Genomic DNA, 21,716 nt, shown 5'->3' with positions numbered 1-21,716 from the left:
TGCTAACCCTTCCCTATTGTGGTGACCATGAACCCTGGATGCAAGGTGAGAATCTTGCTGTAGATGTTGAATTCTGCAGCTGCAGGGACTCCAGGGTGGAAGGTGCACACTTAAAATACAGGAGTTGCGACAGTAAATGACAAGTGCCTAAGGTGTCCTTCTGGATCTTGGCTTCAGTAGCTTTACCTTCAGTATATTTCCCCAGATGAGAGCTGAGGAACTTCATCAGAGATGCCCATGGAGGAAGGAAGGAGGAAATGATATTGCAGTGTGGTATTTGCTTTATTTATTTATTTATTTACAGAAAAGTTGCATTTGCCTTTTCAATAGGCGCTAGTCATTAGTGTTGTCACAACTCTGGAAATTCACTCAAAGAAGATATCTGAAGGAAAACCTCTTCCTTCCTGCACACACAAACATATACAAGCACAGTTTTTTTGATGATGCTTTCAGATAAACAGCCATCACAAAGCCTCAGTTTCATTTTATCTCCATTTTAGCTCCAGGAAAAAAATTGCTGCTTCTGCCTGCAGCCTAAACAATTCACTTTGCTGCCAAGTGCCATCTCAAAAAGAGGAACAGTATAAACTAATTTCATACCTATTCAGTTCAATAATAGGTATTGTTCTAACTATACCACTAGTGATAAGAGACAGAACAGCTTATTTGCCATTGCTAAGCAACTGTTAAAACAGTGTGTAGAATTCAGCCAGCTCTAATGGGCTGATAGAAATCAGTGTCTGAAGTTCTTGCTTGCATTAGGAAGTCAACAATAATTGTCCTTCTCTATTAACATGCATTTAATCTGGCTGCACCAGATTCAATCAGGATTCTGTCTTAATGGTGTTTGGAATGGTCTGTTCTCCCTTAGAAAAAAATATTTAACCATAATGCATTGACCTGCTTTAATCCTCTTGTTTTGTTTTGATGCAGTGATGAAGGAGAACAGGAAAAATAAGGTAATATGAAACACTCTGCAGAAATAAAAGCTGCTGGTGTGAATGGTATCAAGTGGTAAAGCAGAGTTTGAGGTATTTAGATACGGTTCCATCAATCACAAGATGGCATTGGTTTCTGAGATGCAAAGACATCTGCAAAACCCCTATACATTTGGAAAAACAGAATCTAGGTAAAACAGATGTGCATAAAACCATGGGATTTTTTTTCCTAGCTTAATTTATGAGTTCAGATTTTAGTAATTTCTGTACATCATTTAGGAGAAGAGACTTTGGGGGCTCTGATCATGCCTTACTGAGATGAGGTATGGGAAAATGAATAAATGCAAAGGAAGAAATGTTGCACAAGAGGCTCCTGCATTCATAAGCACGGCTTTGTAGCTGCAGAATTATTTCTGTGACCTAAAAGGAGAATGCATTATTATGAGAGGGTGATACCTCCTCAGATGCTCTGTTCCCTGTGTGAAAGTAAAGATGCATGAGTAAGTAACGATGCATAAGCAGAGGGACTGAAGACTGACTGATGCTGGAGCTGGAAATCTGTACTGGTGCTCAACACTACTCCATTACTTTCACTTCTAAGCTACATAAACATATGATTAACACTTATGCCTGTCAGCAATCCCATCACATTCATCAGAACCACCACTGATTCCTGTTAAGTAAAAGCTTAAATGCTCTGTTGGCACAAGCAGAGAAAATCAGCACTTTGCTCCATGCAGGTGAAACAATACTGCCTTGCTCAGCCCACTGTGCCTCACACCATGACTTGCAAGAGACAGATCTTGGTGTCACAACAGAGGAGTAAGTGCTTTGAAAGACAGACTTCAGCCAGTGCCTGAGTCAGAAAACTAACTTGTCACATAATGATATGAAAATGTGGGGTAAAAAGTTGAGACCGTCCCTCTGCAAAGCTTACGGCAGTGTCTGAGTCACCACAGGACATGAGAAAGCTGCCGGCAATGGCATGCAAAGCAGGCTGGATCTGAATTCTCCTGTTATGTAACTCCTATGTTAGCATCTTCCCTGTTCCATATATAAACTCAGAAAACATTAAAAAGCTGTTGCTGAAAGCAGTGCTTTTATTTATTCATTTATATGAGCCAAATGTGACTTAAAACATTAGATATTTTCCACACAAGCTTTAGTACAGGACCAGGCACTTTCTTTGCTGGTATTGATGTGACCATTTATTTCTGGATCATTAAAAGGATGTTTGCACCCCCTAGTGTATAAGAATTTGCAAGAAATCATGTTCTTCTAATAGCATTAGCTAAATGAGGTGTTCAATATTAAACCATAATAAAATCCCCCCGGTACAATCTTAAGCAACTTCAAGGGAAAGAAGCATAAACTCAAAGATCATCTTAGGTGTAATCCCTCATGTCCCTGACCTCAACAACTGAAAACGAGTTCTACTGAGTTGGATTTTTATCTCACTGGAAGATATCAGAGATCTAAAGTTCAAAAATGAGACTGTACAGAAACCAGAGAATTCAAATCCAGACCTTCCTGAGACTCAGGGATGTTGCATCTGGCATCAGCCCATTGGTGAGATAATGTCTGTAGCTGTGTTTCACTGAAGGACAGATTTCTTTGGATTGAACTCTACTCCAGTTAACAGAAACTGTGAAAATGAGAGGCAGGCACTTAACTGTTCTCCAAGAACTACTTCCCAAATTGTCACAGGGATGCAGACCTCTCAACTCTGACAGTGGCTCACATCCTGCTGTTTGGAGTTAGGTCTTAAAACACTTTTGAAAAACTTCTTACAGCTGTGGATTCCTTTCTCAGTCTTCAAATGAGACTACTTATGGTGTTAAACAAGGTAGAACCAGTCTCTGAGATGAACCAGTTGAACTTCCCTTGCTGGGACCCGAAGCGGCAGCTCAGCTCCCCGCGTCCAGTGTGACCTGAGCAAAGCCCACGTGCTCCTGGAACCAAACCCAAACCCAAGTTCTGGCTCCTGGCTGTTGTGGAACAGGCACAGTTTATGGGAGCACTTTCTGGTGGGACTTGCACTGACTTTTGAAGATTCATTGTGTGACCCAGACCTCTTCAGCATGGCCTGGTATGTGCTGTTTGCTGACTGTCACTCGTGTGGGCAGGTTCTGATCAGACCAAACTGCACACATGTGCTTTCAGGAATTCCCCTGCTCACCCCTTTGCTAAAAACAGGATTTCACCATTTCCCCTGAGGTGTCTGAAACCAAATCAATCTGGCCTTGGCAAGTGTCTGACAATCAAAAATATGATACTGCCAAGGTAAAAAACCAGTCTGCTTTCATTATCCAAGCAGAATTAAATGTAAAAAGCAAACAAACTGCATAAGTGATGAAAATTATATTAGATTTTTAGATTGACTTTATTATGTAAATAGTTTATTGTAATAAATGTGTTCTAAAATATGACTTTCAGTCAGTACTATTTACTATATTAAAAATAGACTGATTTCATTTACTGTACTATGCTTGTTAGCTCCTCCAAGCCATTTTATACTGTAATTTTAAATTAATTCTTTAGGCTTTCTTTCAAGGAAAAGCAACTTGGCTTTTTGACAGAACAGTCCTTAATAAGTCACAACTAAGACACTGTCAGGAGCTGTGATGATGACTTCTGTCAGGTATTCTTTTCTTCCAGAGAATGGAGTCATCGTGATATTAATGAAGAGTTCTTTGTGTAAATAAATAACAATAATAATGTAATATATAAAAAGAGCCAGCATATCACTGCTAAAGGTCCCCAAAGAATTACATTTCAAGGTTCAGTAGTACCAGTGGGGTATAAACCAGGAAAATGGTATAATGAGAACATGTTTTAAAAATTACACGAACAAAAAGAAAATTATACTGTCATGTGCAGGTGTCAGTTTTAAAAGCAACTCTCCACCAATATTTTGAAAATTAAATATATCTACTTTAGAAGTTGGACTGGTTACTTGCAAATGCCTTTTTTTATTATTTTTATTAAAAGCCCAGCTCTTTCCATATAAATTAATTTATTTTTGGAGCATTTCTTTTTCACTATCATTACTTGATACTCAGTACTGTTACTTTTGTGGGACAAAATTCCAGCTGGAAAACTACTGAAGTTCACAAACATTTCATTGTGATTGAGAAAATTCTGGTACCATGTGTTGCATTTCTAAGAACAGAAAGAAAAAATATTTCCTTCTGTAGATTTCACTGCACTGTGAACTTCACAGAACTGAGAACTTTTATTACATACAAAAAGAAGTCTTGTGCAAGCCAGAAGAATCTGCCCATCACACCTGTCACTTTTCACAGGAGGATGTCAACATAAAATGTAGGTAGAGAAATGTGACACACAGCTTTTCAGGGATTCAGCTGAAATCAAATGAAGGAATGGAAGATGTGATAATTCCCCTGCTTCAAATAGTGAAAATAACAGAGGAATTTGTAGCTACGACATGGCTTACCATGAAATATACTGGCTACATTGAAATTCCACATAAACTGAAATGGGCCTTTGTTCTTGGGGCTCTGAAAGAGATTGTCATACTTTCCCAGTCCTCCAGTAATGCTCAATGTTGTTTACATAGGAATGTCAGAGTGAGTTGTTTCTGCTCCTTACAACATTGCACTGTGTAAAATTAAAGAACAGATGAGAAAGATCCCTGCATTGATTATACACCTAGGATTATCTGAGATCATACTTAAGATTCTGATTTTTTTTCATTTTTAGGAAGCCCCACTCCTACTTCTTGCTGGTGTGATGCTGAATTTCATTTAATAACCTGTTCTTGTCCCTTTTGAATATCTAATATGATATTTTACATGAATATTAGGGTGTGTATAAATATTGTTCATATTTCCCACTTCAAGAAGGCTGAAGGATTTTAACTTTTGCAAAGATGCAAATACTTGGTCATATATCCCAAAAACCTCATGTAGCTATTTTTTTCAAAAGACATCACCTTAAAGTCTTGGAGAGAGAGCACTGTGGTTAATGCAGTTTGGCAAGTCAGTGTAATATTCACTGCATTACCTTGACATGGTTTAATGGAATGAGAAGCATGCACTCTGTGTCAAGGAAAATTACCTGGTGACCCTTGCTGTAGCTTGATGCCTGTTCTTAACTGGATAGCTATGAAATGGTGTAGAAAACCTTATATGAACTCCACTCCCCCTGGCTCTGTCCCATAGGAAACTCATTTCTTATTAGCTTGTCTATTAACAAAAGAAAAAAAAAAAAGAAGATTGATTTAGTGTTTTCATTTGCTACAGTATTTTTTCATACACACAACAGAGCTCTCTGTTGAGCCTTCCTCCTGGCCAAAGCCCCTGATGGAAAGACAAACCAATAATGGAAGTGAATACAGAAAAAAAAATAAATCTAGGGAAATGCAAAGGATATTTTTTTATTGTGATGAGAAGCAAAGGGACTGCAGTCCCTTTTTGCAGGAAGCCATCTTAGTCTGCTCCCAGAAAATTCCTTCTTTCCTCAGAAAACAGATTTGCAGAGTGAATTTTTTAGCTGTGTAATATAAAGGAACCAAATTTTACCCCCCTGCATGAATAAACAGATTAATTGTCAGTGACAGCTGTAAAATTAATTTCATGTTCTTGAAAGACACTGGATGATGTCAATATCCTCTGTTGATTCACCTCAGAAGAGGCACGTCTTCTAAAGACCTCACCCCCAACCAAGAGATCAAATTAGTAAGTAGTTGAGGGCAGATCACTTTATTCTTTGGCTCATCTGTTCCGAATGCCAGGAATATTCCCAGCCAGTGCCAGCCCCAGTAAGTGCCCACAGAGATGCAGCCACCCAATTTACCACTTAAGAGCTGGTTCTTCCCTTGCTTTGGTGGGGAATGTTGGCAACTGGTTGGGGCAGATCTCTGGAGCCTCACACGCTCATCCTGCGCACATCCCTTTGGATTTGTGCCAGGAAACTTAATGGTCAGACATCAGCAGCAGGGCTCCAGCAGGACCCTTCTGCTTTGGAACCTCACTCTCTGTGGGAAAGAGGCAGCTGGGTGCAATGTCCTGGGGGAATGCACCGTCACACACTGCTGCCTCCACCCACCGCCTGCTGCTGTGCTCCCAAGGCAAGGTGAGCTCAGGAGCGGGAGCAGTTCGTGCTCCACAGCACAGGCGTGGTTGCCGTGTGGTTGGGTGTGACTAGACCTGGGCACAAAGCTTCCAAGAGCTGGAAAGCTGCGCCTCCGACACAGTGAGGGCTAGCAAGCGGTGCATGCACAGGGATGCTATTTTTGCAGCATGTTGGACTCATTAGGTGAGAGCGTCAGTGCCTGAAAAAGGTGGAAAACAGTAAAGAGACAGGTCCTCAGTACTTCCCTTTGATGTCTCTGATAACATGAAAGGCAGCTTATGCCACTATTCTGGTACAGTGACATTAAAAAAATCAAAAAAGAAATGGAAATTGTCAACCATAGAGGAGATCCCTGCAATTTGGCTGTGCTCCTGATCCACAAAGCTACTTTTCTGGTTTCTCCCATTAGCCCAGCTGCAATATGTGCAGAGGCAGATTATGTATCAGGCCAAAATATTAACGTTCACAACATTAATGCTTTGGAGCCTTTAAATTGAAGAGCACTAACAGAAAAATCTTTTCAATCCTTTCATATAAAATCCCATCATTCTGAACTGACAAAAATAAATGCAGTGAACTTTCAGTGATATTGCACCATATAAAAAGGTTATTAAAAATGTATTTGAAGGACTAGCTTTGTCAATACTAATGGACAGAAGAAAGGGAGGGCTTCCCAGTTCAGGCACTGATGTACAGACTTAGTGAGGGAGTGATCACTGCAATAACAGATTCTGGTAGCTTTAAGTTAGAGAGCATTTTTAGACTTCATATGCAAAGAATCACCTTCAGTTATAAAAAGATGAGATACTTAGTAATATTGAGGTGAAATAAGAATATGTGTTTAAAGAAATTCTGCCAAGTAGATATTGGTTTGGCTTTGAAAATGTGTTTGAAAGATGGGGTGGGAGAGATAAAACATAGCAGTGTAGAGGAATAGAATAATATTGGTAAAAATGTAAATGATTTATTGGTTTGTTTGTTGATTCTTATTTCCATAGTAATCAGAAGGGTTTTTAGAGATGATCTGTACATTCCCTAAAGTGATACGAACATAGCAACAAAGTGCAATGTTCAACAAAGTGTGTGAAAATTTTAAAGCACAATTGCCTCCACTTTGACAACTGCGTCCAATCTCTTATCTCGAATTCAGACAACTCTGACCTTGACACTCATTTTGGACTAAACAACTATTTGATCAAGATTCAGCATTACCACTATGGGGTTTTGGTGCCTGTCTTCCAAGACCAAATGAAAACCAGTCAATCTTGTTTCATTGATGTAAATGAGCCTAGAAAAAGCCAATATTTCAAACCTTTGCATTTGGTCATTTAGGATAAGAGGAGTAAGAATTTATTTTTAATTATAAATGTGGGATTTTTTTGATAATCCTCCCTCTGAAGAATACAGAAAGCACTCTACTCCTCCCAATGGTACGTGCTGTCACTTCCAGTTTTGTTCTCTTCAAGCATCACAACTAGTGCATTTCTTTTGGTGTTCGAGGGAAGATGAACATCTTTGACTCCAGGAGCCAGTCCCTGATGAAATGAGAAGGTAAGTGCCAACTGCCTCAGCTGTGCTGACAGCTCTCACACAGGTTTTGTACAATCCTGTCTTTTCTAGCCTCAGCTCCTAAAGGAGCAGTGCTCTGTATTTGCTTTCTTTTCAGTGCACAGTAGTCTCCTTTTCCCAGGTTAATTGAATGAATGGAATGCCCATTAGTTCTTGAGGCCTGTGGGTCTTAAGAATGCAAAGGTTTTATATAATAAACCCAGTACAATTATTCTTGTTCAAAGAAGGTCCCTTTGAACTACAGCTGGAACGTCTGGCAGCTCCTGCCCTAGTGGTAAAAGGTCCATCCCCATCAAGACTTAAAAAACCTTTTAATTAATTTAATAGGATTTAAAAAAAAAAAATCCGGCTGTTCTGCCTTTGAAGTGATGTGAGATAGCAGAAGAACACAACAGACTGTTTAAGACAACAGAATAGTAACACGTAACAAGTTCTCATAAAGGATATTTTTGGTTTGGTTTTGGGTTTTTTGGGTGTTGGGGGCTTTTTTAAAAGAATGCTTACATATGTTCTGGACTTCTGTGCATTGATGCACTTGCATAATAGTCTCCAGCATGGATTTCACTGACTCTTCCAAGTTCATAAATGGGCATGTGGTAGCTCAGGCTAAGCATGAAAAGTGGCACAGGGGAAAAAAATTGCATGTTCTTTTGCAAGGCAACGGCATTTTTCTGTTTTCCAGGGTGTGACAACCAATCATGACAATATTGTCTTAACAGCAAATAATCTCTAGACCTTTAGTTTGCTACAATGTAGTGCTCTTAGACTTCCACTGCATTACACATGTGCAGATAGGACACACACACACACCATCTAGAAAAGCATTAAAGCTGCCACTGGCTGTCATCAGAGTTTTGAAGACTGAAAAGTCTGCAACCTGGCTTACTATCGAGCATATCTCAGAGGAGATGTGTTTCTAAATTAACATTGCTAATAATGTACGATTAATACATACATCTGTAATTTTAACACAAATATCTTTGTCATGATGACTAGAAATACAACTTAAGACTTTCTTGATATTCCCAGAGTTAGTAGTGAATTGAGATGGATTTGAACACTTAATCTTCACTGAATATTTTCACAATACTTCAAATATACATGCACATGAGTATCATTCAATGGAGAAAATGGACCTGCCCCCTGTTCTGTTGACTGCATCTAACTATCCAGCTGCCCCATGGAGCTTGGTGTTATGAGTCAGCAATAATTTTTCAGTGTTTATTTCAAATTTCACTGATGTCATTTATTAAAAACTATCAAGGGGTTAATGTGAGAAGATACTTTGAAGGAAAAAAAAAATCTTTGGGCAGAAATCACATATTTACACATCTAGTGCCCAGGATACTGCAGACCCTGATACTGCAGTCTCTGCTGTGGACTTTGAGATGTTTCCATAGTGTAACATTCTTTGTTTCAAGATTTTGTTAAGCCAAGCAAGGTTTATGAGCTCCCCCATTGCATCCCTTTCCCATCCACTGATCCAAGTCTGAGTTCTATATAAAGAGCTATTAATACAGAATGAAGACAGGGCCTGGAATATAGCTTTCTGAAAGGCATATGACTGCAATAATTTTATCTGCTATGAAGTTTTAAAAAAAATTTCAGGCCATACATAAGTGATCACAGACCTCTGGCTAATGTGTGCTGTTGGCAGTGCTGATACCCAGCACCAGCACAGGACACCAGCAGTACACTAAGAAGGGTTCAACAGCATGGCTGCCTTCTACCTTTCAGCTGTCCGCTGAAGCTTCTGAGCTCCATAACCTCTGTTAAAGTTGATCTGCAGGCACCAGGTGAGAGAACTACCCAGAAATCCTCTCTAGGGTCCATGCTCAGCGCTGCAAGGGGTCACACAAGTGAAACCCAGAGGCTCCGGGCAGCACCTCTGCCCCGCAGCAGCCTTGCTCAAACTTCCCAAGAACACCCAGCCTCTGCAGGAAAAAAACACCCTTTGTTACGACAGGTTTTTACTCCTAGCCGGTACAGATCCGGCTGTACATCAGACATTCGCCCACCCCGTATTTCTCCTCCGGTGCCTTTGCTGGCTCGGCCGGACGCGCTCATTCCAGCAGCTTTATTTCCTGCTACTGCAGCGGGCCCAGGGAGGCCCAGGACCAGGAGGGTCTGCGGTCCGGGCTCTCCCACGCAACCGCGGCGGCCGCCTGGGAGCGCCGGCAGCGGCCCCCAGCGCTGGGGGGCGAGAAGCGGGGCAGGCCGCGGGGCGGGCGGACTCCCGCGGGGAGAGGGGAGAGCCGGGGCGGTGGGCGGGCCACCGGCGAGTTCCGGCAGTTTGTCGGCGGGCCGGGAGCGGCTCCCGGCGGGTCGCGGGCTCCCCCCGGCGGCGGCGGCGAGGCCGCTGTGCAGGGCGGGCCCCTCAGGGGCCGGCGGAGGGCGGCGCCGGCTGCGCGGGGCCCGGGGCGCCCGGCAGGGGGCGGCGGGGAGGGCCGGCACCGGTGGTTAGGCACAGCCGGGAGAGGCTTTGAGCGGTGGCTCCATAGCTCAGTGGTTAGAGCACTGGTCTTGTAAACCAGGGGTCGCGAGTTCGATCCTCGCTGGGGCCTGCGGATTTTGTTTTATTTTCCTCAGAGCGGCACAGCTTTTGACTGCACCCACGAGAGACGAGCCTGATTTTGGGTATCTTGGAGGTGGCGGACTAGAGCATGCGTGCAAGCTCCGGGGGCTTCCTGTTAAAGGAAACGCTTTGGAAACAAATGCGTTCTGTAAAACCTGAATGTTAACATTACCGGCGGTCGTCAAATTAACTTATGGCTGTGCTACGTGCCGGCAGGGGACTGGGAGGGGGGAACAATAACCTCTTTGGGAAGCAGCTTAGGAATGGGTGACTAAAGATTTGCACGGCTCATGTCACAATTTCCCTGATGGCAGCTTTGGCAAAATGCTGTTAGGAGTTTAAAAGGAACAAATTGCCCCTGAGTGGAGAATAAGCTGGACAGGATTATCTGAATCTTCACAGCTTGTCAGGGAAACCAGGCTGTTTGGTTTATTTCTGTGCTGGAGGCTGGACAGCGGAGGTGCAATGATTCTTTGCCCCATTTCCAACCCCCCCCCCCCCCCCCCTTTTTAGGTTATAGAAAGAGCTAGAAAGCTCCACACAAATCGCCTTGAGCATAACACTTCAAAGACAGGCATTTGGGTTTTTTTCAGATACCCTGTCAGCAGGGTGTTTGGCTTCCAGCACCGCAAGCACGACAGCAATCGTTATCGCCATCAAAGAGTGCCATGACTGCACGCACTGCCGTGAGGGGGAAGGCGCAGCCCGTGCGGGGCTGCTGAGCACGGGCGGCTGCCGCCAAAACGCGTGGGCTGCCTCGGAGCACTGCAGCCCGTGTTATACCCTCACAGCGCCCATCACAGCTTCTCTCCAGCCTCCCTCCTCTGCTGAGCGGAGATCAAAGCTGTGAGGATAGGATGCATGCGACTGGATAAGTTGCCATTGCCGTGGTGAGAGGAGCGAGGGGCTGCCAGGCTGTTTCTCCCTTATGACTGAAGTTGTGCTGCGCCACGAGGCACACATCTGAATCTGCTCTGGGGTACTTACACGTAAGAGTTTGCATGGAATGACTCCCCACCCCATCTGGGAAAACAGTGCTTGATCCTAATCTCAGTTTTATCACCTGACTACCAGCCTACACAATTCCTCGGTTCAGCAGTCTTCCTAGAGTCCTTGTGACAGAGCCACGGAGGTGGTGCTAAACCCCAGTCCTTGGGAGGATCCGCTCTGTCCGGGGAGGTCTGGCCGAGGCTGGGTACAGCGTTTCTCCGTTGACAAGGCAGCTGGCTCTCGCCATAACCCACCAGGGCACTGGCAGAGACCTGGGATGGCACAAGTGGCCTGCAGAACTCACACGTGTACTTCAGGAGGCTGCATGGACTGCTTGGTCTCTCGCAGGATCCTCCAGAACGAACACGCAGGAGCTCCTGAAGCGCTGAGCCCGGCACGGCCCAGGGCGTCAGTGTCCGGCTGCGGGGCTTCAGCTACGGGAGGGAAGAGCAAGCACCGATGTTTGGCTGCAGAGTTCCCCACGTCCGCGAAGCACCACACGGATAGGGCTTAGCTGTTCCCGTTTTCTGGAGCTACACGTGCGAGCTGCCACGGCTGCTGTCCGGAATGCTCGCTGTGCCCTGCGAGGTGGGCCTAGCCCCGTGTCAGCACTCGGGCAGCGCTCCGCCCGCCAGGCTGCCCCATGGAGCCCCGGGCGCTGCCGGGCCCGCGTTACATAAGCGGCGGAGCAGGGCCGATGCCGCCGGAGGCCTCCAGGGGGAGAGCCAGGCCCTGGGAACGGAGGGCGGGAGGAAGGGAGGGGAGCCGGCTCCTCCGAGCGGGCGGAGCGGCCCTGTCCCCGGCCCGGCCCGGGCTGCCCGCAGCCCCGCGGCGGACCGGGCTGCAGCGCTCCGCTCCAGCCTTCCCCCGGCGCCTGGCAGTACTGCCCGTGGCAAGAGCCATCGGCGCTGCCTCTCCTGACTCCAGTGCATCCACGCACGGCCATGAGTGAAAGGCAGGAGATACACCCAGGACTTTCTCCGAGCTCGTCTTCCCTGCCTTCTCCATCCTCCAAGGGACACCTATATATGATTCCCTGATCCCAGCCGAGGAGTGACCTCAAAATTTCCTTCATCCTCTACATGTGGTGTCATCTGTACTTCATTTCTAGCTATAAAGGAAGCTTTATTAGTAGCTGTTTCTACTGAAGGTGAGAAATGTGCCAAAGCTTTGCTCAAAAACAAAGAGGTGACCTTCACCAGGTCCAGTGATGCAGTCATTAGTGATGTCATTAGAAAATGTCCGTATGGTTTGTTTCTCCAAGATGTGGTGAGGAGCCAGGATAGTACTGGTTGTGTTTCCATTTTGGACTGCTAGCTGAGCCCCTGAGAATTATCACGGTGTCTGGAAAGACAGATACCTTGCCATCGCTGCAAGGCATTCTGAACTCAACAGAGATATTTCTCCTTGTTACATTTTTTCCAGGAAATTTATACCCATCTGCTCAGTTCAACAGCAGGAGGCATTAGACAAGAAGAGACTGTTTGCTTCATGGGTCTACTATTTTTCTTTCCAGATATGTAAAAACAATTGATATATCCAAACGTATTTTACTGCAGTGTGATATCATTTTTGACAATGAGAATAAGGAATCAAAGTCAATGGCTGTGAAACTGGTTTTGTCAAAATGACATATAGTGAAATATAAACACTTTCAGTATTCCACATGCTTTAATATTGTGCGGATGATACCAAAACAACACGAATTTCTAAAGACTCCAAACAGCCTCTCTCATACCCAACTTCTACCACCTTCTAAACATAAGATTAGTAAGATTTCCATTTGCTTTTTGAGAAAAGAACTGAAGAAATTCCCACTAATGTTACTGTATTTTCTGCTTTAGTTTGATATCAGAACTTAGATTTGTGCCAGTGAGGTAAAGCCAAAATTGAAAGTTCAGGGTTTTGTTTGTTTTTTCTAACCTAATGCAAGTACAACCATGAAGAAAGTCTTTAATGAACAGTAAAAAATGTTTATTTCTACTAACCTAAGGTGTTAACAGTAACACCAGAAGGAAAAATGTGTTTGTCTTCTAAAGATACAATGTTTAGTTAGACATTGCTCTTTTACTTGTGTTCTTCCAGTTGCTAGAACACAAGCTATCCTGCTCCTGGTCAGGCTCTTCCATGATATTCCACACTTTGTTGGCTGACCTCCCATCCTTACAAATTTAACAGCCCTGTTACTTTGTGTGGAGTTCCTTTCATGGGGTGTCATTGACAAATTTGTTTGAAGGTCAGTAGAAAGAAGTCTGCACACCACAGTCACCAAGTACAGTATTGATCCAGTATGGTATATCCTGATCTCCAGCCTGAGCTGTTTCCTTGAGCCTTTTCTTCCTTGTCTGCCAAGGAATTTCTCCCTTTTAGAAGGAAGTAGCTAAAATAGTGCTGTTCAAGATGAGACTCAGGCCAAATACATCTCCAGATGAAGTGGGAGCTAAATGCAGTAGGACTTTGAATGATGATGCAAGGCCATCTTCACAGGGGAGTAGCATTAAATAAATCTGTGCTTACTGGTATTCTTGGCAACAGACTGTATTTCTGAGCCAGTTAGCTATGGATGGAGAGACAACAAATGAACCCACCTGGCTTCTAGTACAGACATTATTTACTGCAATGTTAGCACATGAAGAAGGATGCTTAAAAGTAGTGGGGGCCTCTCTGGTAATGAAGAAATGCAGATGAATTAAACCATGCACTCTTTGCCAGGGCAGTGACTGTTGTGTTTTAAAGAAAAATAGCATCTTCTGTATTTTCAGGAAGTCTTTCCTAACATTTGAAGAACAGAAGAAAAGCAAACAGAAATGTCTTGTTGCAACTCCCCAAGATATTTAACTAACTGCACAATATGGGTTACTAACCTTGCTTATACTTTAATATTGATGTTTGTCTTTAGATTCTGATGGTCCGCTTTACTAGAGAGATGTTGTTTTAAGATAAAATATGGCCTTTTTTCATGCAGTTTATAATCTAATGATGGAAAAACCAGGTTCTGGCAGTACAGAATGTAGGCATGATAGAATAAGTTTAAATATAAAGAAATGCATACAGCAGTAGAGGGATTGGTCTTTTAAAAATCTTGTGTGTGTATGTAATTTATTATGACTTGAGAATGTCTGAAAAAGAGCAAGAGAGCTTGAGTTTAGAAAGGAGGGACCACTGTTCATTTAGAATATATGTATGTTATGAATAGACAGTAAAAGTCCCTCCTGACCAATAAGCATAATGGACTTTTCAGATCATTACAATATTTCTGGCTTTCAGGTGACAAAAACATTAGCATGCAAGTAGACTTATTCTTAGGGACAAGTTGAAGTTTAAATAAAATTTAGAACCGTGACTCTAAAGCATTAGGAAAAAAAGAACAGATAATTCAGCTCTCTTGCCTGTGTCTCTAAATGTATCATGTTCCAGTTTACCTTAATATGAACATAAATTAATTCAGAGATTGTAAATGGAGAACCTTTACTGTAAAATAAGGCTGATATCAACTGTGTCAAGTTCTGTTTGAAGCAGAGAGGCTGCTCTGCTGACAACAGAGCTGTCAGAACACTAGCTGATGCTCCACATATCTGGCTGCCAATCTGCATATATCTGATTACCTCTCAGACCCAGTACATAGGCTTCTCATAAGTAAAGCATCTTTGTTCCTTCTGAAGATAAACACAGGACTTGTTCCTGCAGGTCACTAAGTTACAGACTAATTTTGGACAAGAATGCTATTGCTTGCAATCCCCTGCTGTGTTTGTGAGACTTGTTAATGACCATGGTGCCTGCATATGTAAACAGGCACAAATCACAATATGTTTGTTCCCTCCTGACAAGAGGTTATGAACACATCTGCTCATTCCTGCCACAGAAAGAACCTTAATCCATACCAAAAGCCATTTCTAATAGAAATTAGTGCAGAGCAAAACCAGAAGGATATTTCTCACTGCATGTAGCAGCTGTATAGAGACGTCTCTACCAATATGCTAATATTTTGTTTGATTGAAAAAGCACATCACTGAAAGCTCATACAGTTGAACTACGCATAATGTCTATAAATACAAGCACATCCTTCTAAAGAAGGCAAGAAGATTAAGTTTGTGTTTAAAGTATTTGGTTTGAAAATAAACAATAGTATTTGCATCCAGCTATCATTCTGGGTGTTATTTGTAGTATAGCTTCTTCACTGCTTTTTGAACATTACTCAGTTAAACTGTAAATGTTTTTAGTGAGTTAAGGAAGAGTCTTGCTTTCTGGTACAGAGAACCTTTAGTAACAAACCCTTCCAGTCAGCAGGCTGCTAAGAAGAATTTGAGAAAGCTCTCCCTGCTTCCTTTGTGTTTTGAACATATGGGAGTTTTCCTACTATTTCTATATTTTCCCTTAAATTTAATGAGTTTCCTGGGCTCTGCAAATCCATTGTCCTGTGAAGCTGATAGAAGTGCTGGCATATTTTAGTCCTCTTTCAATGAGTAATAGCCCTTATTCAGTATTAAACTTTACAAATGCAGTCACAGTGCACATGCAGCAGATCTCCAGGGCAATCCCAAGTGTGTGTGTGCCAGCAGACTGTTCACCTTGCAAAAAAAAGGCTGTTTGAGTCTACTAGACTTTTTTTAAAACTCCTAGTCTGGATTTATTGGGGGAAATAAAAAGCTTGTTCAGGTGTCGTAATTAGCCACTTAATAACTGCAGGCTCCTTACCAGCAGGACAGCAGGAACAGAACTGGAAATGACAGTTCTAAAATCATCTGGTTACCCCTTGAAGACATTTCTGTTGAGTGCTGGCCTGAGCAGTATGTCTTTGCTGCTTTCTCTGTGTAGTTAGAGGGTAAACGTGTCTGCTTTTTATAAAAAAGATCAGACTTTTCTGTTACTATCCACATGGTTCTCAGAAATGGTGAAATACCCGAGTGAGCTTTAACTTGTTCACATCAGGAACTAGTATCTGGGAAATGCAGCAATGTGGCATCCAGGAGCTTGACATCCAAGTCAGTGTCCAGCACCATGGACTGCTTTTTTTCAGCTAAGCTGACCCTCTCAACTTTGCTCCAGCTGTAATTTATGGCTATTTTATGGAAGTTCGAGCTCACTGAATCCAATGTGCAGCCTCTGAGCCTGAGCTGCTTCTTCTGGACTCATGCTTCCCACTTGCTGAAGTGGTTTAATTGTTTCAGATTTGAGCCATGGAGAAACCAAAAATGTGGACCTTGTGAATGATAAAGGAGTTAATGTTTGATAGAAAGCTTGAGTGCTCTGAGCAATTACAGCAGCAGAGATGTAACTGGAGACAGTTTGGTAGCTGGGGCATGCTGGAACACCACTGTCACTTGTTTAGCTTAAAATGTCACTCAGCTGATTAGTTCAGTGAACCAGAGAATCATAGAATGGCTTGGGTTGGAGGGGCCCTTAAAGATCATCTAATTCCAGCCTCTCTGTCATGGGCAGAGACACCTTTCACTAGACCAAGTTGCTCTCAGCCCCATCAAACCTCATCTTGAACACTTCCAGGTGTGGGGCATCCACAGCTTCTCTGGGTAATCTTTGTCAGCATCTTGCCATTCTCACAGGAAAGAATTTCTTCCTAATATTTAATCTAATAAAAACCTTCTTTTAGCTTTAAGCCATTACCCCTTGTCCTGTAAAAGCCCCTCTCCAGCCTTCTTGTAGGACCATTTACGTACTGGAAGGTACAATAAGGTGTCCCCACAGCATTCTTTTCTGCACTCCCTCAGCTTGTGAAACTTTTCAAAATGTTGCCTGTGAGATTATTATCATTACAATGCTAACACAAATAGCCCACATTCCAAGTTCTGAGCAGCAGAGAAGAAATCTCAACATCGGGCCAAGTCTGGACCTGATAGAAGCTGTGGAGATAAACCCTTGACATCAGAATCAGGGATTTTTATTATCTAGTTTTCAACATGATTTTCATCTCTCTGCCCCATTCTACATAGCTTGCTTAGCATAACCGCCTGTCTGCTCAATTCCCCTCCAGGCACTTGGTGAAAAAGCAGACAGCTGAATATTACAGGTGTCCCTCATAAACTGGGGGTGTTACAGTACAGAGCCTCGTAAAGCATGGACAGGCTGTGTTCCAGCTGTGCTTCAGGGATGGGGGAAGCTTGCTGTGTAGTGTGCAGAGGAATTAGTAACTGCATTCAAGCACAGCAGCATCAATCATGAAGAATCAATTCTTGCTCCTCCCCTCAGAGCTACAAAGTGCCAGGGGCCAGCTGCCCTCAGAGGGAGTTGATAAACACATCTGAAGAAATGTCAGACTGGTTCAGGCAAACCTAATACTCCTAAACCACTACTGACAGAAGCCTGTATCTCATCCAGCCCTCAGTGATGCTGCTGTAGCAGCTGAAAACCTCTGATCCTGCATGTCTTTTATCCATTCTTCCATCCTGCCCTGGGCCTTCCACACATCCTTGCTCTCTTGGCTTCATGCTGCTTTGACCTTTCATTTGCATTTATCTCTCACTGTTCCAATCTGCTTTTTAAAAGCCAGTCTTTAATTTATACCTCTTTGTTGCTTTATCCCACCACAAAAGCTTTTGCATATGCTTTTTCAACACACTTTCACAGACAAGTACAATTTTTTTTACATGACCCTTTTTTTACAAGAGTAGATAGATTTTCCTGTGATGATTTTTCAGTTTCCTTTTTTCTTCAAGACATTTATATTCCACTATTCCAGCATTTCCAATGCCATTTAATATTCAGCTTGGATTTTGTTCTTCCTCAGGGCTTCAATTTCCTTTTGGCTAAGAAGGAGAAACTAGGTGAAGATGTAATGCAGCTGGACAATTAGCCACTAAAAATAGTTTGCTAAAGGTCTGGGCAATGCAGAGACCACTATAAATATCAGATTTGCAGATGATGTGGATTCAGGCTGAGTAGTGTGCTTAATCCTCAGTGCTCTGCCGAACAATTCACTAAGGCTGCATTTTAATAAACATTCCTAAACCAGATATAGTCTCCTGCCATCCGTAATCCCCAAACTTTCAGTTTCCCATCATGGCCTCCAGAATTTAAATTAGAAATAAAATCCTAAAATAAGATTATTGTCTCTACTGTTTTGTCTCATAAAAATGATGTAATATTTTCTTGAGTCAAAACTATGTCAGCATCAGTTATGTAATGGTAGTTGAATTAGAGTGTAGTGAAATTAAAGTCCAGTGGAATTTAGTAACTGGGATTTGAGATCTATTTTTTTCTTGGTTAATTTCATTCAAATGAAGGCCATGACAGTTCACTTACACATTGTGCTCTGTGGCTGCATGTTCAGTCAGCATTTTACATTATATTACATCATTTCAGTGATTGTTAGCTGTGTAAAAATTCTAGATTATTATCTGTGACAATAAAATTATTATCAGTTAAGCTCTAAAAAGTCAGTCAGCTAATTACTTCAGGAGAAATATTCAAAACACTGTCCTTGAGGTTAGTAGAATTAAATTCCTAACATAGATAGTCTGCATTTCAAACTTAAATTCTAGAGTAGTTTACTTCACACAAACTGGCAAATGCCAGGACCTTGCAGTATTGTAGAGTAGACCAGAGCCCTCTTGCCCGAAAGTTGATGAAAGAATTCATTGTAATTTTAGCCAGTCACAGGAGGTTGGGTGGACAAAGAGAAAGTGCTAGAGAGGAATGACTGATGAATCTATTACATCCAGACATCAGACACACATTCACACTAATGCCTTTCTGAGCTGAATGTCTTCCCTAATGAGGTCTCGGCAGTGGTGCCATCAATAGTGAGCTCTGTAGTGCCTCAGGGGCTGCATCTCTATTGCCTTGACATTCATTGCATAGCACAGTGGGAAAAAGCTACCTGTCACCTTTATCAACTTAGCCTGTGCTACAAGCACTCACAAGCTGTTTTTACATTAGCACTTCTGTCATTGCTATCAACAAATGAGAGAGAAGACATCAGAGAAGATTTCTCCGAAATTCTACAAGTGGACAACAGCAGAGGCTTATTTTCCCCTTTCCCCCTGACCTCTTGACTGCTTTCCAATATCTTTCTGCTGATATTGCCTGTTCTGGTGCAGTTCCTTTCTATCAAAGAACTGCTTTGGCTGGACAATAACCTAACATAAAAATTTTGGACTCCCATCATGATTATTCTCCCCCTCTGAGCCCCACAGAACAAATTATGTTTTATGTAAAGTTGTTTCGGAAATGTAGGTGGTATTGCTTTGATGAGGGATATACCAAGTTTGGTACAACATCTTGCACTCAAATGTAGTGAATATTGGCTGTAGTTTGGATCCATGATGAAGATTTCTCCTTTCCCTGCTTTTCACCCTCATCAAGCTGAGAGCAGGAATCTAAGAAGCCAAAGATGTCAGAATACTCTTTGGCATGGGAACTTGGAATCTTAGAATCATAGAACATCCTGAGTTGGAAGAGACCCATCAGGACCATCAAGTCTAACTCCTGGCCCTGCACAGGATACGCCGAGTCACACCACATGCCTGAGAGCATTGTCCAAGCACTTCTTGAAATCTGTCAGGTTTGTGGCTGTGACCACTTCTCTGGGGATCCTGTTCCAATGCCCAGCCATGCTCTGGGTAAAACACTTTTTCCTGACATTCAACCTAAACTTCCCCCAGCACAATTTCATGCTGTTTCCTTGAGTCCTTCACTGGTCACCACCACAGAGAACAGATTACTGTTTGCCCCTCGTTCTCCCCACATGAGGAAGTTCTAGACTGCAATGGGGTCTCCCCTCAGTCTCCTCTTCTCCAGGCTGAACAAACCAAGTGACCTCAACTGCTCTTGGCTTCCCCTCAAGGTCCTTCACTGACCTCATGGCCCTCCTTTGGATGCTCTCTAATAACTTCATGTTGTTCTTGTATTGTGGTGTACAAAACTGCACACAGCACTCAAGAAAAGTATCTTTTGTCTTAATTCATTGTTAATTACAAGCATACTCCTTTGCTTTTGGATGAAATCTTGCCCCTTTTTTGGAGTGTCCCCTGGAAACAAGCCCTCAGGTGACTCTTGCTAATAACCTGATTTCTGTGGCTCCACAAAGGCCCCAGGCAGAACCTTTAGATCAGTTTCTACTTGAAGTTAGATCTGATAAGGTAAGTTATAATTTAAAACCCTCCTGAGTGAGAGATGACTCTTGCATAGTCTAGTAATTGTCCCTGACCTTGCTTGTTGAAAGAAAATGACCCATAAGAAAACTGATAGAAAAATAAGCATTTTAGTCATAGAATATTCATTATTAAAGATGTAGTTTTACTTCGTGGTAAGAATAGAACCTACAATTTGATCTCTGGTTTTTAAAGAGGAGAAAAGAAACAGTCTTAACTGCTTTTATTATTAAAAGTCTATTACTGTATAATAATAAATAAGCTTAGAAAAGTCTAAGAAAAATACATAAAAATATAGTGTACTATATCCAGATGTAATACAGGGTTTAGGCACATGTGAGCCAATCCAATGTGATCCAATTAACTATGGCAGCCTGTCAGCTGAAGTTACTATAGGGGACTGCATGCATGCCTCAATTGCTCAGATAATTGCTCAGTTTGTGTATGTCAGTTGATAAAGATCACTACCTAGGAATAGAATAAGTAACTTACTGATATTCTGTGTAAACAAATGTACATCTCTTTTTAAACAAAAATACATGTTCAAAATAATGCATACTGTGTATTCAAAAAAATCCCTTCATTCTTCCCGTTATCTATTTTATGGTAATTTCATATATATATCAAAATTTGGGACTTGTAGTTAATGACCTGAAAGTACCAACTCAGTTACTGTGGATTTATATAAATATATTATTGTACAATCTGTGAATTGGTGAATTTTTTTATAAAATTGCAGCTACTTCAAATTCTAAACTGTAAAGACCAGCTGGGTGAACTTACATCGGCATGTGCCTCTGCCATCTGGGACTAAGTGTTACCAGACATTCATCACAGGGCTGGTACAACCAGATTGAATTTGTTTGCTGTATCTCAAGGACATGAGACAGGTATTTGTGTCCTTCCTTTCTACTGATGTGTTGAAGAAAATGCTTTTTGAGATGCCCTCTGAAAGAGGCACTCTTTTCCACCTGCCAGAGTCATGGGATCTTCAGGCCAAAGGGTACCAGGGAGGAGAAGCTCAAGTACAGCCAGATGCCACAGTGATGTAGCACAATACCAATCACTATTTCCTAGGAATAGATTGGTTTACAGATGGGATAGAACTGCTAATTGCATTGACAGTCACTGACAATCAAGGTCACTGGAAGACAGTGCTGCCCTCTGCCCTGACAGCACCAGTCACCTGCATAAGCAGAGAGCTGGCTTAGTGGCTGCTCTCTGCAGAGATGTCTTACTGCTCCCAGATGATCCCCCTGCCTCGAGCTTCACCGGTTTGTCTGGTGATGAGTGCAGATAAGGTCTGGCACACTTCCTCTGCACAGGGCTGCTCTTGCTGCTGGCAGGAAATCACCCCTTTCCATTACACATTACAGATGTGCTGAGAACAAGAAGGATTTCAGTATTTCAAACTGGAATTGAGAATAATATTGACTATTC

General features: G+C 42.5%; 1 non-coding gene across 1 annotated transcript; it reads left to right on the top strand.

Moving 5' to 3' along the window:
- The first annotated feature begins 10,095 nt into the window (after positions 1-10,095).
- Positions 10,096-10,168, top strand: TRNAT-UGU (transfer RNA threonine (anticodon UGU)). Its single transcript has one exon. It is a non-coding gene; the product is annotated as a tRNA-Thr (tRNA).
- The last annotated feature ends 11,548 nt before the right edge of the window (positions 10,169-21,716 follow it).

The sequence above is a fragment of the Poecile atricapillus genome, chromosome 1, assembly GCF_030490865.1.
Source record: "Poecile atricapillus isolate bPoeAtr1 chromosome 1, bPoeAtr1.hap1, whole genome shotgun sequence".
Lineage (NCBI taxonomy): Eukaryota > Metazoa > Chordata > Aves > Passeriformes > Paridae > Poecile > Poecile atricapillus.
The sequence above is the reverse complement of the archived record's forward strand: the minus strand, read 5'-3'. Positions and strand labels throughout refer to the sequence as shown.